Raw genomic sequence first — 19794 nt, 5'->3', positions numbered from 1 at the left:
TACATCAATCATTGCTATCAAGCTCAGAACAAAAAGAAATAAATATATACATTTTGTGATTTGTCAGTGTGATTATTGTGGTTTGCTTTTTGTTTGTTTTAATTGATGCAGAATTGCCAAGTGCCAGTTTGAAAAAGCTAATTTTACACAGGCACCAAAAATGAAGGGAAAAGACTTATAGTTAGGATGCATTTTTTGTCATCATGTTACAGGTTGGCAATCCATCATTCAGAAATTGGGTTTTGTCAATAATACTACTTCCAGCTCATCCTTCAGACCTGCTGCTATGTGTGGACTTTGGCTTGGTGCTTCTCTCACTTGCACCAGTGTAAAGCAGGACAGATGTCAGTAAAGTCAGTGAAAATGTGGAATTCTCAACGTGAGAGTGAAAGGAAAAATATTCCCCTATTCTTAGCAGTTGATTAGTTTAAACACCCTGGAGAAAAGCCAGAGGGCATTTCACACTCTTAACAAGCTCATCATTAATACAGATCCTGAGGCTGTTATTACCTCAGTAAAATATTTTCAGCTGTTTATAGCACCAGCATCATTTCATTTGAGAAGAAAGTAAATTCTAGTCTCAGTAAATATATTGCTTTATTGCGATCTCTCTTTTCACATACTTATAGGAACTGTATAATGGAAAACCTTCCTAGAGGTAAAACAGAAAACTAAGAAATGAGCCCTTTAAAATCACTACTCAAGATGAAAACCAACTTCAGCAAAGGAGGATGAGCGCAGGTATTTATTATATCACATCCTTTGTCTGACTTTCCAACTTACGACACTGCAGATCTATAATTTTTTTTCCGTGTCTTTTCCGGGCACAGCTCAAGTTTGCTAGGAACATAGATCTTCCTTTTCCTCTCACAAAACCCAACAGATATTGGACTCAAGCATCCATTTTTGTGATTGCAATCAGACAGGAATTTTTTTAGGGTCACTCCGCTGGTGGCTGACCATTTTGAGCAGTTTAGCAGGCAGGGCTCCTGTGGGGTGGGTAGGGTGGGCAAAAAAGCCATATTGTCCCGAGCAGACCTTTCCTCTCATCTCTCTGTGGCACTGGGTGGCAGATATGCCCTGGGGCAAAACGAGAGCATCAGCCCTGAGCTTGGCTCCAGGCCAGAGCAAGGGCAGCAGGGACAGGAGCAGCACAGGGGAAGCATAGGTGACATAAGTTAACATGCTTTAGCAAGTATTTAATTACCAGGGAGCTTTGTTTGAGTAGAAGCCTTAAAAGGGATAGAAGGTCATTTTAACTAGTGAAATGGTTAAACAATTCAGCAAAACTATTAATCAGAACATCTTTGATTTTCAGTGGGAGTAGCTACCAAGTAGCTATCAAGTTTGAAAAACAGGAACCGTGGACATTTTAAAAGATAATCACTTGGTGATTACTGGACTTAAATCTTGTCCAGAGATAAAAAGCCACAGTGTTTCCTCAACTTTTCATCTAGTGACTAAGAGACTAAGAGATTATGTTATAATTCCATATTTCCTTTAGAAAGAATTAAAATATAAGCGAGATTTCACTACAGGCATCCACATACAAGCATGGATGATTCATCAGTGCAGCTGCCAGCAGTAAGGCAGTGGTGTGGCTCTCATTTTGCCCTTTCTATCCTTTTATGCTGCTGTCTTTCAATATTTACTCTTTACTCATGTTCTCTTTTTTAGTACTTTTAAACATGGGTCTGCTATGCATGGTGAGGGCTCAATGTGGTGGGTGACACAGTAATGGGAGGGAGTTAGCAATGTTTGTAACATCAAAATCCTTTGTAACACCCCATTTTAAAGCCTCTCATGTTTGCTAGTTACTGCAGTTCTTCACAACGCAGTTTCAGCAGAATCTTTACTGAAACCAAAGTCAAGCATGATTTAAGTAACTTTCTCAGCTCTCTGCACAGCTTTGCTTGTTTTTGTCACTTTAATACTTTTCAAAATGTGAGCGATAATGGCAAAAGAAAAATTCCTGGAACAAGATGCTTGGTGGAAGGGGAAATCTGGGGGTAAGGGGTATATCAGTGACTCTATTTACTAGTAATCACAGGAAATCCAGACTCTACAAATATGACATACATAACCAAGCTGAAATCTGACATGAACTCTAGCTCACTTCAGATATTGCAGTTTCTAAGACCTGGTTCTGACCCTACCATGTGACTAACTTCATGTATCAGGCAATCTTAAACAACACTCGTATCTCTAAAAGCAAAATGTCATGGTCTCCATCACTGGATGCAGAGATATTATTAGGTATTGATAGAAGGCACTTTGAGTCAACCAGACGTTCTTCACAGGAACCATAAATTCTTTGTGTTCCTCTCCTCCTCTACTGGTGTAGGGCTGAAAGCAGTTTTCTCTGGACCATTTAATTGTACTGTCAGTATATGCTTGGCGGCCTGTTAATTCATGAGCCAGCAAGTCTGATTTATGGTGCATGTCGTCACTAGGGCAAGATGGAAGAATAAAGTGAAGAGGTGCTTTATATCATAGTAGTATTAAAATTCACACAGCAGAGTTAACATTGTTCCTACGCAATTTTTTGTCCTTTCTTACGCTAGGAAGATTAACTTATGTTTACACAACACAAAAAGTTGCCTGAAAACTGGATCAGAAATAGAATTTTCATGATGAAATGTTTTATTCCTTTTACATAAGCTTCATGTAAAATTAACAACTATGACAAAATAACACAGCCTTTCCTTCTCTAGGTATAATGAGATCATTGTTACTGCTGAAATTTGGGCCAGTGAATATTGCATTGTTCATACTGTCAAAATTTTAAAAGATCTTAGCAAATAACTAGTCTGACATCCCACACTATACAGGCCACAGAATTTTAACCAGAAATTCCTTACTCAGGCATAGTTTGTCACTGAGCTACAATGCATTGTCTGGGAAAAGTCTGCATATTTTAATCACCTCCTTCTAGTGCCATGCTAAGAAGTGCCTAATGCTCAAAAATACTTAATAAATAATATTAGTGAGCCTCTAAAGCAGAAGAAATTTTTTTTTAAAGCTTTGAGTCTTAGGAATAAGAACTGAATTCTGAATAAGCTTACCCAGCTGGCAGATCCAGAAAGACAGCATTTCTAAAGGGAATTAGGCACCAAGTACTAACAGACCATTGTGGCTACCAATTTACTGTCAGGATCTGGAAATTCACCCAGGATGCCAAAACAGTGGTAACTAGTCCTGCTTGTGGCATGTTAAAGGTCAATGGACACATGACCTAAAAGCCATAAGTGCTTCTGAAAAAAGGCATTTTTTTTTAATAACTCTAGTGAATAATGGATATTTGATGCAGAGGAGTGAGGCATCGGACTCACATCAAGATCCAGAAGCAGCTGTAGCTTTGAGGTTGGTCTGCCTGCACCTCAGTAAAATACATGCATGAAGTTCTTTCTCAAAGCCTTCTGTAACAGTAAAGAGAACTTAAAATTCAACTAAAATACCGTTGATAACAAAAAGTTGTCTACTGTCATCACACTGAAGAAGATAAAGGAGTAAGCTGTAGATGGTGGAAATCCACACCACGCACGTTTCCTTAGCTACATCTGAGAATGGAGCTGCCCCTCTGCTGAAGCCAGAGGAAGTTTTTGTTAAATCCAATTGGAAGAGATTTTTTTTAATCCAAAAGGTGCAGAAAGCACAGGAGTGTAAACAAAGCTAATAATGGAAGAAACACCATATGTGCCAAATTGAAAAGGGAACAATTACAAAGAGAAATGAGCAGAAGCACAGTTTAAATTTCATATGTTGAAGGAATAAAACAGAGAACAGAGCTGATTAAAAGGATGTTGAGTGATCATTCCTGAAAACTTATGGATAACAACCAATGCTGCTGTAAACAGGATAAGCAAAATACTTTGTCTGCACATTATGGAATTCTGAATAATGCCAAAGGATAGGTGTTTGAAGAGTTAATAATTTTAAATAATAATAATCATAACAACAACAATCATAATAATCATAATAATCATAGTTGAATAGTTAATCTTAAGTGCTGGCCAGCAGCTTCTTATTTTGCTGTCTAACCAGAAGGAGATCATCTCTTGCAGCAGTAGAGAGTTTTTTTATTTCAAAATGAACTTAACTGGGAGGCATCTTGTTTTAGACAGTATCTTTTATCATATCACTTTTCCCTTTCCTATACCTTCAGTTTTGAAGATTTTTGCTTCTTCCAATTAATGAAAGAAACTACTGCAGACCCTGGAGAATTTAGAGTCCGGTATCCGAGCTATACATGCAGGAAGCAGAAGAACGTGTTTCTCTTATGTCCTTCTCCTACCAGTATCACATGTGATATTACTAAAAAGCCAAAGCATACTTGACCATATTGGAGATTTTGTTCTGATATTTATTCCCAGATCCCTGTCACAGGGAGGCTAAGCAAAAAATGGTTTCCTATCAGTTCCAAGCTAGTTCCAGCTGGACATGAAGATTTCTGGTCATACCTTCAAGTTGGCCTTCCAACTTGCTGATGAAACTGTTTTGTTCACCCACAATAACATATGACTCACACACTGCAGTGCTGAACCTATATTCTCAGAAGGGACAAGCATCTAACAGTTTGTATGAGAATATGTAAATGGCAGCGTGCACTCTTTATAGTTTGAATCTTACACATGGGGTTAATTTTCTATTACTATGACTCTACTAGTATTACTAATTTGATTTAACTCACCAGCTGGGACAGATGAAGAAACCATGACAGAGTTCAGAACTGTGCCTTGGCATTTAAATGTCATATTATACCAACACTGGAGAAAGACTGTTTTAAGAATAAAGCTGTGTGCTACAGAGGAAAGCAAATGAATAAGCAAACAAAACCCCCTGTAAATATTTTCATGAGCAGCAGAAACCTCCTTTCCAACAGATTTCTGACCTTAATTCCCACCTGCTTTCTTCCTGCAATAATCTCAGCTCAGTGTTTAATGGCAGGTAAATAAAGAACATAACACCAGTGGTCCATAGATGAGAATGACAGCAGATCAACTCTTTTGTAGGATTGCTACATTTTTCTTCAAATGAGGTACTACCTCAAATTTTGCTTCAACTCATTCCTCCTTCCTTTTCTTGTGTTTCTCATTCTGATTGACAGTCAAAGAGTAAAACCCCTAAACTGAAATCCCACCTCCTTTTTAATAGTCTTATCCATTTAGGTGGTTGTTGAGGCCAGACAGTGATCTTGAAGAAATGATCTGTCAAACATTTATAAATAAAATGACCTCTTCTATTTATGTTAGTTTCTTGTCTCTGCAGGAAAATCAGAAAGGAAAAGTTTGGTGTTTTCTTACCCTTTGGATATATTCTGAAGCTTATTAAGATTCTGAAACAGAGCTTCTAGTTTTATTTCAATTTTTCTACAAATGAACCAGAAAAAGTGTGGAAGAATGTTACTGTGTTTTGTATGTGCTTCTCTCTTTCATACCAGTTTAGTTCTTCTTTATTCCCCATCGCAGATGATCCTTATTCTGTGTAATCCAGGTATACCTAACCTGTCGCTCCTGATATGTCTGCTACATATTGATACAAGATTGATATATGCCCAGAAGTTATACATTGTATCTGGGGAGCAGAGGAAGAAGCTGCACATTGTCCTAGAGAACAACGGAACACAAAACCCCAAACTTGCTGAAAAAGTCTAGTGAAGACATAACTAGGATGATGAATTGGGAACCCAATTTACAGTTCAACAGGTAATTCCTGGTAACTACCATCTATTGTGTTCAGACATCACATTTTAACACAATTTAAAACCACAACAGTTCCATCTAGCACCGTGTTCATTGCTGCTGAAAAATCTGATTCAGTCTGCTCATTTGAAAACCTAGCTCTTATGAGTATGATTTTTGTATGTATGTACTTTCAGTATTATGTATGTATGTTTTGTATGTATGTACTTTCAGTGTTAACTGGATATGTACATTATCCAATGAAGGCTTCAGTTCTGAGCGTTCTCACCTTTCTACATGCTGTACAGGTTGGGTTCCCAATAAGGATAGTCACCTAAGAAAGGAACTTGACTGCAAGACTGCCACTGTGAAATACATCACTGAGCTGAACAGCAGGAGAAAATAGAGCTAAGTCAAATGCTTCAGCCAAAGGGATTCCAATTAAGCTCTCCAGAGGTGATTTTAGAGGTGAGCAATGCTGCACTTTAGAAATACAATTTAGAGTTCACACAGAACAGCAGCCTATTTTCAAAAAACAAAAGTAAGAAAAAGCTTCCGTTGTTACCACAAAAGCCAAAGCTTGCTTGGGGAGCAAGAGCCTAGGGGAACAAGAGCTCCAGACACAGTAATGCAGCAATCCTTCTTCATATCAGCTGAGGACTCGACTCCTGAGCTCTCAAGGTGTTTTAGATATTTGGGAATATTTTTTTCCAGTAGAATGGCTCAGCCTTTCCTGTGGGCATAATGTCACCACCACTTTACAGCTCACAGTTAGTGTTACAATTTAAGCCAGGTCAGGTTTATAAAGAAAATAGAATGTGTTATGGAAACCAGAGTGCCACTCATCTGAAGCTGGAACTCAACCATTTCACAGCTGGGATGCACAGCTGGCAAATGCACAAAACTGCCTTATGCCTCAGCCATACTGTTGGTGACCAGCGTGCCCCAACACATTTTTTTGCCAAGTGGTGGATTTTCCCTGTCAACTGATTTTATGGAGGTGCCGCTTCCCTGAACCCTAACTGCAGCATTTCTACTGTGTCCTCACAGATGGATAATATCATAGTACATCACAGATTCCTCAGATGTGTAGACATGAGAGTCCTCCAAAATTAGAACAAGTTTCTCAGATAGAGCCAGATAATCAAATAGTAGACTTCAGAGATGATCTGCTTATAAGAGAGGAAACAGTAAAAGCAAAACAACTCCCATTAGTCTCAGTACTAAGTTAATCTGAATATATCTTTTGCTTTCTGAAGTCTTGTAGTGCAGATAATGCAAAAGGAAGGAGGTAGACATACAAAGAAGTTTTTAAAAGCATTTTCCTTCCTCTCTGGTAAGTCAAGCAGCCCTTTGGCCCTCCCCTTCAGACTGGGAAGCAGCATTGCCAACACTGACTCTTTCAGAGAAAGTTACTCCTTGTGTCTCTTACGTTGGTGACAGATGCAGGAACTCATCTTTTCAAGTAGAAATTTGCTTTTAATTAAAAAACATCTTTTTGGATAATCCAGTTAGCTTTCATTTCCCTATGTTGGTGAGATAATTTCCTTCAAGTTTCAAGCACTTTTTGTATTGCATAGGAGACAATTCGTATAAACTGTTTAATTTAATGGGACTTTAGAGGAATGAATAATTACAAGGGTGACATGTTCTGCAGGGAGAGATAAATTCTAATGCAAATACTAACTCTGCATTCACACAGAGTCTGTCCCAAATGCTAAGGTAAATCTTCATTGCAGAATTAACCATTTTTTTAAAACAATGTCTCCTTACATCCTGATACAAAAGCTTTATCTTCTCATTGCCTATAATTATACCAGTGAACTTTAAACCAAACTAAAATCTGAGCAGAATAATTCAATGTTCTGTAGTCTTCTAATATCATCCTACCATTCCAAGGCTCGTGTTTTCTGATTGTACTATTTACACGATTCCTTTGCAACATAAGCACCAGTCTGGTTTAAAACATCTGCTCCCTACCTGCACTTTATTCCATTGAACCTCCTCCATCTCACACTTTCCACCTCACCTCACCTAAATGATACTAGCTGCCTATCCATAACAATGACCCCAAAGGATTTAATCAGTTTGCAGAAAAGAAGTATGAATTTGGGGGCCACATCAGAAGAAGGACCAGTATGGGGACATCAGACAACTCTCTGAGGAATGGGATCTGCTGAGTGGCTGGCTAGTGATAAAGCACATGTGAAAAGCTTTAAGGTGGACTTAACTACAGCATCAGCCAATCATTCTGTTTTGTAGAGCAAAAGAGATTCATTTCCTTGTTATCTGCTCTCTTATTCCAGTTAATTGAGCAAACTCCACATTTATGGATCTCCTAGAGATTTATAAAGGTATGTTCAGTGAAGTGCTGCAGACATACCAGCACTGGCCTGGGGGAAGCATAGCTACATTAGCACCAAGTTCCACCAGGGCTCATTATTTTCTTAACAATTTAATTTAGCCTGGGCACATCAGCATTCTGCTTTGACTCCTCTGCTTTTAGCTCCATGACTAAGTTGGCTGTCTTTCAACATTACTGGATTGCAGACTGTGAACAGACCCTAAGTCCTCCTGCAATTCTGCTACCTAATAGGATGTGCAAACAGAGAATCCCACCTTTCCCTTCCAACTCCTCCCCCACCCAGTACAAAAATGACTCTACGGGTTTCTCTTGATGTGTCTCCACCTTCTGCATTTCTCCTCACCTACTGAACTCTGCATGGCTAGGGCTGTGCTTACTTTGTGTACAAAGGGAACCATCATGGTTTGAAAAACATTGCAGGTCATTCCCAGGCACAGAATAAGGAAGCCATGCTGAGGCAGTATGGGATGAATGCAGTAGGTGGAGATGCTTCAAGAGGGCAGACATCAAAGAATAATTTAACTGCTCCAAATCATTTACCATTGTAGCTGATCTCTTTTTGCCTTGATTCCTTTTATTTTACATGAACCCCTTTCTCTACAGAACCCTATTTTACTTCTTTCACGGTCCACCCTGAAACAAGACTGGTGTTGACAGCAGTCAAATATCCTTGGCACATCATTCAGAACACTTGAACAAGACTGATTCAAAAAGTAGAATGGTTTTGTAACCAGCTAGGGTGGAAGCCATCTCTAAATAAAAGATTAGCTGCTGGCAATTGTCCCTAGTATTTGAAATCTCTTGCTAAATAGCAGTCTGTTGTGTTTCTGTTTGTTTTGCTAAGTCCTTCAGCCTATCTGCTACAGTTCTGACTCAGACTATAAGGCTGAGAGAATTTCTTTTGATCTGTTGAGAAGAAGTTAATCTTGACATTAAAAAAAAAAGTGGCTTTTTATTCTTTTTTTTCTGGAGCATGGAGAAAACATCTGATAAATGCTCTAAGTTATGTCTTCACATGTCAGTAAAAACAGCAGTAGGATATTTCTGCCTGCATAGCTGGGAGCCTGTCTATTCAGATAACTTCATTCAAGGCACCAGCTATGTAAACCTGGAGTCTTAGTTAGATAATTGGAGGAAAAGGATAATTACAAAATCCCCAAAAAAGACTTCTTCACTGAAAAGTCCAGAGGAACCCAGTTTAAACTCCATTTACTTCATTTCAGAGGCCATCTTCTGAGATGTTGGCCTTTTACAATTCCTTTCAGTTCAGAGGGAAAATGAAAGCAAACACAGAAAATGTAATAGCACTGCAGATGCCAGGGTGGTGGCCAGGCAGTCTCTAGCAATTGTTACTAGGGCTGAGCTGATCTTCAGTCAAATCACATTACCGGACAGTATGTGCATCTCACAATTTCCCTGCTACCCTGGCTGCAGCTAAAACGCATGACCTTACACCACCTTTACCAGGAGGTAAGATAACCCTTTTCATCTTGCAGCAGGCTCAGTGTAAAGATGTGTGCATGTCCGTGATTGCAGAGGTAACTTGCTGCAGCTGCTCAGTCACCCTGTGGTCACTAGTCTGTATCAAATGACTTAACTACACAGCACATTTTTTTTGGAACAGATGTTTCTTGTTGACTTTCTGCATGAACACCTTTGTAAAGATTGTCTACATAGTTAATCTAATTTTAAATTAAATTAGGCTAAATTAATATAGATTAGATTATATTAATTAGACTAGAAAGATCTAATTTTTAAAAGGGTACTTTTATTCTAGGATGAAAACATTGAAACATCGAGTTAGCTATCACCCTTCTTCAAGTGCTGCTCAGAGAATGACTGTGATCACTGTTCACCTTTTATTGCTGTTCTGTAAAATAAAGACATGTATGGTCAGCTTCCCCAGCTCATCTGAGTGAGAAAAAACTATTCTCATCACACTAACCTCCTTACAAGAATTTTTCTATATAGAAAAAATTGAACATAGAACTCACACGTGTTAGGCCAATGGGGCTTATAACATAATAAGTTGGGAATCTGGTTTTAAAATTAAAGGTATTGTTTTGATGTTCCTGTGGAACTGTTTCTGCAGAAGGAACATGAAGCTACTGTAACTCACATACATAGTGCATATATGAATTTGTGTCTGTGTCCTTAGCTACATAAGAATTTATGAAGTTCTGTCAGCACAGCAATAGGTACAGGGATTTTTCTGCACACTGCCTGCCTTGCAAATGTGAATTACAGGCTGGTGGATTTTTCTGTGATGGAGCATTTACAGTTGTTCCCTGCGGTACTTAAGGTTGAAGCTAGATTCCCTGCAGCAACCATGATGAATGATGAAAAAAAGAGTAACAATAGGAGGTGCAATTTGAGGTTTAGGTAAAAGGGAGACTTGAGCTGTGCCATATTCTGGCACACTTTTCCAAAGGAAATATTAGGCACAGGACAATGATTTAATGGTTTCTGAAGACCAAAGGTTGCTCAAACATATAAGGAAGGAGCAGAAAACACATGCAAAGGCAGACATTTTGACATGTTCTTTTGTCATGCCATTCCTCATGATCTGTCATATGCCTTCAGTGAAATTTAGTAGTAGTATTCTTCTTTCCTGAGAGCTGTTTGTGAGATGTAACAATACAGTCCTTGGGATTTTGACATTGTAATTTGTTGCTGTGACAGTAACAGGGATATTATAAATTAAGCTCCCACAAGGTCTCTGTACCTCTAGATAGAGGCAGAGAAGGAAAGGGGTCAAGAAATTATACATGAAACTTATTAGAAAATATGACTTTTCTTTCAAACCATCAGCAAAACAGGGTTTGATGCTGTTCCAGCAAAAATCTGTGGGAGTTTTGTCACTGATATCAACGGGAGCAGAATCAAGCACAGTTTGTCATGGAGATTAGTATGCAAAAACAAACGATGTGAGCAGCAAAAAGTCTCTGCAATTCCTCATGAAAAATCCTTTCCTGGCTTTTGAATGCCTTTGCTGTTGTTGCTACTTTCCTACATGAAAAAGAAGAGCTAAACATCAGAAAGATGATATTGTTTGGTAATCTATAAAGGATATCATTCTGCTTTCAGTAAGAAAGATCTGGCTGTTTTCCCTCACTCGAGGAAGTCAGATGGTCCCAGGAAGGCTTTGCTTGCAATTACGCTCTCTGCTAAGATAACGGTACAATAGCTGAGTGCCAATTCTGAGCAACTGTTTCAGAGGGGTTGGGACTAGATGCTTTGGCTCTCACTCACATAAATAAGTTTGAGGAAGGACTTTTTTCATGCTTAACATTAAAGGATTAGGCTGTAAAAGAAGGAGACTAATCCCAAGGCTCAACAATTATTTCTCAGTGTTCTTCAGTTAGTAATTTAAAAAATTGAACCCTTCTCACTCGATTGCACAGCCAACCTCGACAGTCAGAATCGAGGGATGTTAGAGCACTTAGGATATTTATCCCTTACAGCATGGGATTCTTAACCTGGAAAAAGATGAGCTCTTCTATAAAACTTTTCAGCCATTGATCTGAAAAATGGTGCCTATTGTTACACTCATGCTGTAGAAAGGGAAAGGGAGGCACAGGAATATAAGCAATGTTTTCAAGGTTAAACCATAAGGGAGTTACTCTATTACAGTATCGTGGATGCCAGAACATGTCTCTGCTTTTCCAGCCAGCCACGTGCTAGCAGAAACCAAATGCAGCACACCCTGTTCAATACATGTTCTTTCAACATATCCAGTGCATTGAAAGAAAGATCTCAGAACCAAAGGGAACAGAAGTTGGCAAAGTGCTACACTGCAGGAGAAGGAGAGGCCTGAACTTGTTTGTGCATGCTTCCAAAGAAGTCAACATTATTGTACAGGTGAAAGAAAAGCATCTTCTTTTTCACAGCAAAGCCATCAGAGCCCTCAGGTTTGACGTGCAATCCTGAATTGTGCAGTGAACACGCTACACCAACAAAAAGCAATTTATTTTTCAGTTCTGAGAACAGATTTCTGCCATTAGAGTTTTAATCAAGTTACAAGCCAGGATGTATGTCTTATGGCTTGGGCTGTTTTCCAGGTCCATGACAGATATTCTATACAGATTTACAGGGCACTTTGCCATTGTTCCAACCATTTCTCACATTTTATATTTCTATATATCATGTTGACTTCAGTTAAGTTTCTGCTGTCTGCATGATGCTTCTTGCATTCTCAGAAAGGAAAGAATAAAGTGTAATTTCAAAACCAAAGACAGATAAAAAGACAGGAAGAGAAGTGTCTGCAAGGATAATAGAACCAGCCTTAAAGAGAGAGAAGGAATAATTATAACTCTTAAAATTTGGAAACCAGTAAAACCTTCTCTAAATTACTGGTTTCTATACAATAGTAGCATAAATCTAAGATCAGAAATCATGGTATAAGATGTGAGAACAAGTACCTAATGTGGAAGAATTCTTGTTACCATTAGGCTTAAAATGCCCATTTTTTCACCCTTGCAAAAGCACAGTAAATTAGTTTTAAAACTCTTGTTGACCTAAATAATGTACTTTTTTTTCCCCCTATCACAAAAATATACAGCTCCTTTGAGTTGTTCATAAGGTGAAGAAAAGTGGCTAAGTATCAGTTAGGTCCACTACTTAGTTTTCTAGGTAAAACACTGGTGTTTATTGTTCCTCCAGCCTCAGGGCTCTCATCTGTAGGGTCTTCCAGTGCTCCACAGTTCCTTCATACTGACAAACCCCCATGCCAGCTGATGAGGAAACATCTGCTATGGTACAAGCAGCAGGGAGAAAATACCCAGTTGTGAACAGAATGCAAAAGCCACCAAAAGCACTACCTGCCAAGTGTCCTACAAGCTCTGGGAACGCAGTGAATTGATGAGAGGCCACTTGCTGAGCTTAAGTGCAGAGAAGACTAAGCTAAGTTTGTGAGGAAGAAGCAAGGATTGTAGAGTTTGGCCTTTATGTAGAAGGTAGCCACATAAATACTTTGGAAAATAATCGATACTCTACAGGGAATAACACAGTGCACCTAACACAATTAATTTAGTAATGCTATGAATTATTAATGGTAAGCCACTGATTATTTAATTACTTCTAGTCATTATTTTTAATAACTGCAACCTGAAATTCCTAGTCTTACTGTCTCCACATATGACACAGCACACACTGAACATACTATATTCAGAATTCTCTGCCACACCAAAATCCATTGAAAAATCTTATGGGGATAGAGTACAACAGTAATTTGGTTTTGTGTACCTTTATTTCTATAATACTGACATTTTAATAGCTAAGCAAGTTCTGTGGTCATCTGAGATTTTAAAAGTTAGTGTACGGATGCAGAGCTAGATTTCTATTGATTTTCATTGTAATTTTTCCTCACTATATTCACCTAGAGAAAAAAAAATATTTATTTTTTCATTTTTAGTTTTAACATTATTGTATCGGTTAATCCGCTTAGCTTCTTCAATACCAGAAATTTATTATTTCTACTGTCTTTCTGAGATGTTAATTGGGACTGAAGAGTAAGCCTTTCCTTTGGGTTTGGATTCAGCATAAATATGAAAAAAAGAGAGAAGCAAAGCAAAGCAAAGAGCAGAATGAGTTGTCTATGAGGATAAACGTTCTCCTACTAGATATACGATGTGGATGGGTCAGATCTGCTGTGTTGGGTCCATGGTGCACCGGAGAAAAAACCAAACAAACCAAAAAAGCCATCCACTTCTGGCCCTTGGTTCACAATGTTACAGGTAATGGTGCAATATTAGGCATGTAGCACAAGGAAAGAAAAAAGGGAAAGAGTATTGCAAATTCTGAACAAACTTGGGTAGGAAGTGACCCTTGGCTGGTGTTACTGGCTTTCCCAGAGCAGTGACTATGAATTCCCTAACTCCTCCTGAGCCTGACAGTGACACAGAGGCCCTTGCATTCCCATAAAGGATCACTGAAGTAAGTAGGATGAAGGTTTAGGACAAAGAATTTACACTGGATAAAGCTGGAGCAACTACCATCTACAGTTTCCTCTTGCAGTAATTAGAGTGTTGCAAGACAGCATTTCAAGTCCTTTGAAAGATTCAAGGATAAGAAGATGACACTATTAAGGTTAAGAGTTGTTTTGCTGAAGCAAGAGAAGCAAGCACCAAAAATGTTCCTTGATGAAATATCAAAGCTAAGTCCATGTAACTTATATGCTTGCTGGTTTCTTTTATGTAGTAGCAAGAGAAGGAGACTAAAGGGTAAGAGTCATATTCTTTGGTTTGAATGTGGATGACACTTCAAAATAACACCTTTAAAAACAAGTCTGCAGCTTGGCACTGATTTGGTTGACATCCATTAGAACCTACTGGACAGTTGTACAGAGAAAGAGATGGAAAGAGAATGTTAGAAAGAAACAGCATGGTAAGGTTAAGTATTATTTGAGGGATTCAAGAGGCATTGGTAAGGTGCTTATTCTTTTTCCTTCTAAATCACAGATGACTTAAACAGAACATGCCAGTTTTTCTTCTGCTTTATCTTCTTATGTTTCAATCTACACACAGTCACAAATACATTAAAAAAACCCAAAAAACAAAAACCAAAAACCCCAACAATTTTCCAATCCAGACAGGAATTTGGAATCATAAGGAAAACTCGAAGTTCATTCTACAACACATCTAAACTCATTTGGCAATAGTCAAGAGATGCCTACCATATTGCTATGATGTACTTGTATAAAATAGATTCCTTCTTCCCTAGCATAAGTAGCAGAGTCATGTAAAATAAATAGTATGTGTGTTTCATTACACTAAACTATACATTCTCTTTCTTTTCCTAGTTCTATTTTTCCCTCTCTGGATTATTTTCTTATTGGCTATTTCCATCTCATTTTATTTTTCCACTTCAGTCCTTAATTTCTTCATCTACATTTAAGAAGTTAAACTCTATTCTCTGTTAAATAATACCTCTTTTTTTTCCTCTGTCATCTGTTACTGGTTTGCCCTTATGTTCATTCCAGCTCTTGCCTTTCCTCTCTTCCACCCACTTTATTTCTACATTATCTGGCTTCATTTCTTCAGCTTCCCCTATGTCCCACTGTTCTTCAGCCCCATCACAACAACATGTCTCTCTGAAACGTTTATACATAACACTTTACAAATACCCAACACCTCAGTGCAAGGCAAGGACTTGTTTTTTTCCAGGACCAAAAGGAGAAAAATTGTGATGTGACCAAGATCACAGATCAGCATAGGTAGTAGGGTAAAACCCTCTTCCTCCCTTTTGTGGATGCTGCGTTCTTGGTCACACTGTCTCCTGTGCTTGTAGTTGCCCTGACTAAGACACCATTATACCTGTAACAGCAAATGGTACCAAGTGACCTGGGGAAGGACCAAAATTTATTTCTCTTACTTGAGCTCCAGCAGCAAAGGCCTCTCCCCATAAATCTTTGGCTTTTAATTTAACAGACTCAGAAAAATCTCATGTGGACAGCTTATATCTCTGCCGGAATCCTACAGCAGCTGCATATTTCCTTCTGTACTGGATGTAATTTTAAGTAACTCTGAACCTCCATAAAAAAAAAAACCCTATAGCTTTCATATATGAAAGGCTTCAGAAAAAACCCATCTGATATGCCCTAGGGAACAATACATGGATTATTAATTACCATTTCATGAAACTGAAAATAATCTCTTGAGTTTGGAATTAAGAAAGTGAACTGTCAAACCAATACTAATAACAGCTATACAAACTGCAGTATGCAGGAATATTGTGCATCCTTATTTGTGGTGCTGGAGCTGACAGTGAAATAATGGACATATTGGCTTTTCAGATGTTTTATTAAGGGCAAAGCTTGGTGTCCTACCATTTATTCTGATAGTATATTTCAATATGTTTTTTAAGGTTTATCTTTGCTGCAGGCTAGAAAAAGGTATTATCTTTGCAAAGAAGGGAGAACAAAACAAGGTGTAAACACCTTGTTTACAATTCTGCCAGGGGATGCTTGGGTTCAGACAATATCTCCACTGTCCTGCTGCTTGCCAAGGACCATACAACTCATTGGAAAACATTACACATACACTCTGCATTGCCAACTACTAACTGGTCCAAGCAATTTGGTGGTACTGTATTACAGCAGTACATACTGTGAGAGTACTTCAATACCTATTTACCTGCAGCAGAATGTTGCAGGGATTGCCAGATGTCCTAAAATTACTATTAACACAAGCACAGATAAAGGTAAAAATGAAGAATTAATTAATACAGTCCAGGCACACACAAACTATTCACAAATAATTCTGTAGTGGCTCATGGAGAAAAATATAAATAACTGATGTTTAACTACTGATACTCTGAACAAGCTCTAAGTGATTTCACACTCAGCATCTCTCAGCTAGCAATCTGTCAAGGACATTTCTCAACTTCTTTGGGAATCTAGTTCTTCTGTAAGGCCTTCATCTTGCAGCTTCCCTTTAGGGAAGATCGTGGTAGTCTGTGAGCCTGTTTAACTTACATACTTAAGCTTCTCCAAGGGGCCCGCCAAGATTAAAATTTCCCCAGCATGCACACTGTCGTGCAGGAGTTCTGTGGGTATAAATTAGTTAGCTTAGCTAGGAGCTCAACTTTTTTTTCTGAAGGATTATCCACCACTCTTATAATTTTTGACTTGGTGATGCATCTGGGCATGGAGGGATAGATTTATTGCTGATCCAGAGGGCAAGTGGAATCTCATAACCATGATCCTGGGGCTGACATATTCCCTCAGTTTACTAGCTAACCTGTAGGACAAATTAGGATATAGAAATAGACCGTGATTCTTTGCTGCTTCTCCTGTTAATCAGATAATTAGTAAAACAGAATAATCAACAGTGAAATAAGTTATTTTTTCAGACTCCTGAAGTGTCCCAGGTTCTTTCTAACATTTAGAATCTATGGCTCTTTCTGAGTCAATGCAAATGGTAACACCCCATCACATGTGTGTTTTACCTGTTCCTGTGAACCTTCCACTCCAGGCATATTACCTGGAGTGTCATTTTTTGTCATTAACATTCCAGGTGTTCCTTTTACTCAAGAACTGCTTGCCATCAAGCCAAATCTATCTCCCATTTTCAGCAGACAAGATGTTAACGTTCTTCAGAAGTCGAAAAGCACACTCAAATAAGTATTTGACCTCTGACTGACAAGGACCCAGAGGCTAGAAATAAAGCAATGAGGCAATGCCTGCCTGACAGACACATGTACACCAAGAATGAAGAAAAAGTAAATTAAATCTCTGTTCAGACCAAAAAAGTGTAAATCTGAAGATTACTATTATTTTAACCAGAAATCCTCATCTCTGTCCTAGTCTTCATTCCTGGACTTTCCAGGCCTGACTGGGTAAAGCCCTGAGTAACCCAGTCTCAGCTAGGTGCTGATGCCACTTTGTGCAGGAGGTTGCACTAAAGACCTCCTGAGATCCTCAGTGACATGAATTAGCCTGTGAACCAATGCATAAAACAAAAAGGATTCAATCCCTAGTGGAGTTTAAATTTTAGTTTGTAATAACAACTAGTAATCCTAGAAAAGAAAGAAAGGCCTGAAGTTTAATCTTCTTCCTCTCTATCCAGCTATATTGCTTTAATCTTCACACCTCCTGGCCCTAGGGCTCAGCTCAGCACCATTCCTCTAGATACACACTCTCATGCCTTGGACAGTCCAATTCGACACCCAGTCCCAGCTTGTCCCCACTATCGAAGAAGTTACTTTCTTCTTGGCCAAAAAAATATTGTCAATGGCTTTAATTATTTTTAAAGTAATTGCCATTTGTGAAACTCATAATTAGGAAATTGTTTCTCAGTCAAAAGCCCTAATTCTTATTATAGTTGTAGAAGAGGTGGTACAGAGCAAAAGTGTAAAATATTTTCAATGGAGAATTTATGGCCTAAGTTTTCCAATATGACCTTGTGTTTGGAGTGCTCAGATTAAGCCATTCACAAAGGGCCAGGTTTTTTTTCAGTGTACCTAGTAAATAAGAGGTAACAGAGAGGACTGGCTACTTTTAACACTGAAGTTGTTAAAAAAAATTGCGGATCCAAATCATTAAGGAGCCTACTGAAATTGGAGTCACTGACCCATGTGTTCTTTTTTTAAAGTGTAATCTATGTCCTTTCTTAAACAAAGATTTTCAGATACACTGTAGCATAGGTTCATGCCAAGGTAATAGGTCAAGCAGCTGCAAGGAAAGACTTGGCATTATAGTAGCCCAGGGGTTTGTTTCCACTCTTCTCACTGTTAATAAGAACTAACAGAGTCTGGCCCCAGTTTCAGTCTATCAGTGACAGATCTCTGCGCTGTCTCTAGAGGATGGATAAAGGTCCTCACATTTCAGCCAGACCTAGGATGCCAAGGATGGGAATGGAAGACATGGAGTGTCTTTCAGGAGCTCTCTTAGAGGGCCATTAACCAACACAAAACATCCTCAGATGGGGAAATGTGTTAGTATTTGCTCCTGAGAACTTAGAATAAGGTTTAAAGAAACTGCCTCTCTTCATAATATATTTCTGAAGGAAAAATAAAATCGAAATGGGAAATTAATTGCCTGGGAATGGAAGGATAATGAGAAGACCTGTAGATATGAGGAAATTTTTCTAAAGATTTTTTTTGGCATTTCAGACTTTCTCCCCACTTCTGATCTTTCAAGCAAAGGGATCTTCCAAAGAAGCTGGAGAAGGAATCAGATATATATGAAGCCATGAGAACAAGATGAAGAGGTGATTAATGCTGCTCCAGAGCTTGGAAGGGAAATGGTAACTCCAAGGTTCTTCCTTTTCAGGCTTATTATTTAGACTTTCTGTGACAAACTGCCACTCTGTTTTTTTCTGTTCCTTGGAAACAATGAACATAGGAAGTCTTTTACATCTTAAAATAACTCTTTTTATCATTCAATACCATCAGCTCCAATACAAATCAAATAATCTGTCTGATTGTCAAATTCTGCCAATTTCTATGCTGCCTTTCTTTGTCAGAGACATTTCCTTACCCCATGAAATCCCCTGTAAATCCAGCCAACAGAAACTGTTAAATATTTTATGGGCTTTTGTTAATAAAAAAATATTCTACATCTGCCTTAAAATTGTTTTTTTAAGGGCTCATGATCAATCAGACGCAGGCAGCTGTGAGCTCAGAGACTGTGATCAATGGTAGAACATCTGATATATGTCCTGGTTTTCTTAATAGGTCTCTAAATAGATTCAGCAATGCATTTAGTTGTTTAAATATTCATACCTGTTCCCCTACAAGCAAGCATTAATATGTTTAATTTGAAGGGATCGTCAAACTCATAAACTTTATCCCCAACCTCAAGCACCATGCCATTACTATGTCCTCCTAAGATACTGTTAACAGCCCCATGCTGTCATTCTGCAAGATGTATTAGCCAGAGGTAAGTTAATTATTAGTTGGAAGAAAATATACTGTGAAGCTTCATATGAAGTGTTGCTTGGAGAAGAAAAAAAATACAAAAAAGAAAAAAAGAAAGAAGAGGAGAGAGAATAAGTAAATGATAAGCTTTCAGCATTACATTTATATTTATGAGATCCTCTGCGATTTACTGCTCCAGCTTGTTTTCCTAAAAATGCCTTGGGTTTGTCTCAGCTAAAATACACTACAATGCTTATAACATTATTTTTTTTGAGGTGTCTCTTACTCTGCAACTATTCAAGTAGAAAAGTGGATGCCCCATAGCAAAACTTGTGTCATAGTAATGGCTTAGAGCCATCCCAATGCAGCTATAAACCCCATACGTGTATA

General features: G+C 38.4%; 1 long non-coding RNA gene across 1 annotated transcript; it reads left to right on the top strand.

Annotated features, from left to right (window-relative positions):
* Positions 1–626: 626 nt before the first annotated feature.
* LOC114016883 (uncharacterized) lies at positions 627–19040 on the top strand. The gene is made up of 4 exons (XR_003561630.2): positions 627–741; positions 5494–5705; positions 5990–6149; positions 18658–19040. It is a non-coding gene; the product is annotated as an uncharacterized LOC114016883 (long non-coding RNA).
* Positions 19041–19794: the final 754 nt, after the last annotated feature.

The sequence above is a fragment of the Falco cherrug genome, chromosome 6, assembly GCF_023634085.1.
Source record: "Falco cherrug isolate bFalChe1 chromosome 6, bFalChe1.pri, whole genome shotgun sequence".
Classification (NCBI taxonomy): domain Eukaryota; kingdom Metazoa; phylum Chordata; class Aves; order Falconiformes; family Falconidae; genus Falco; species Falco cherrug.
Note: the sequence above shows the minus strand (reverse complement) of the source record. Positions and strands in the feature narration are given on the sequence as shown.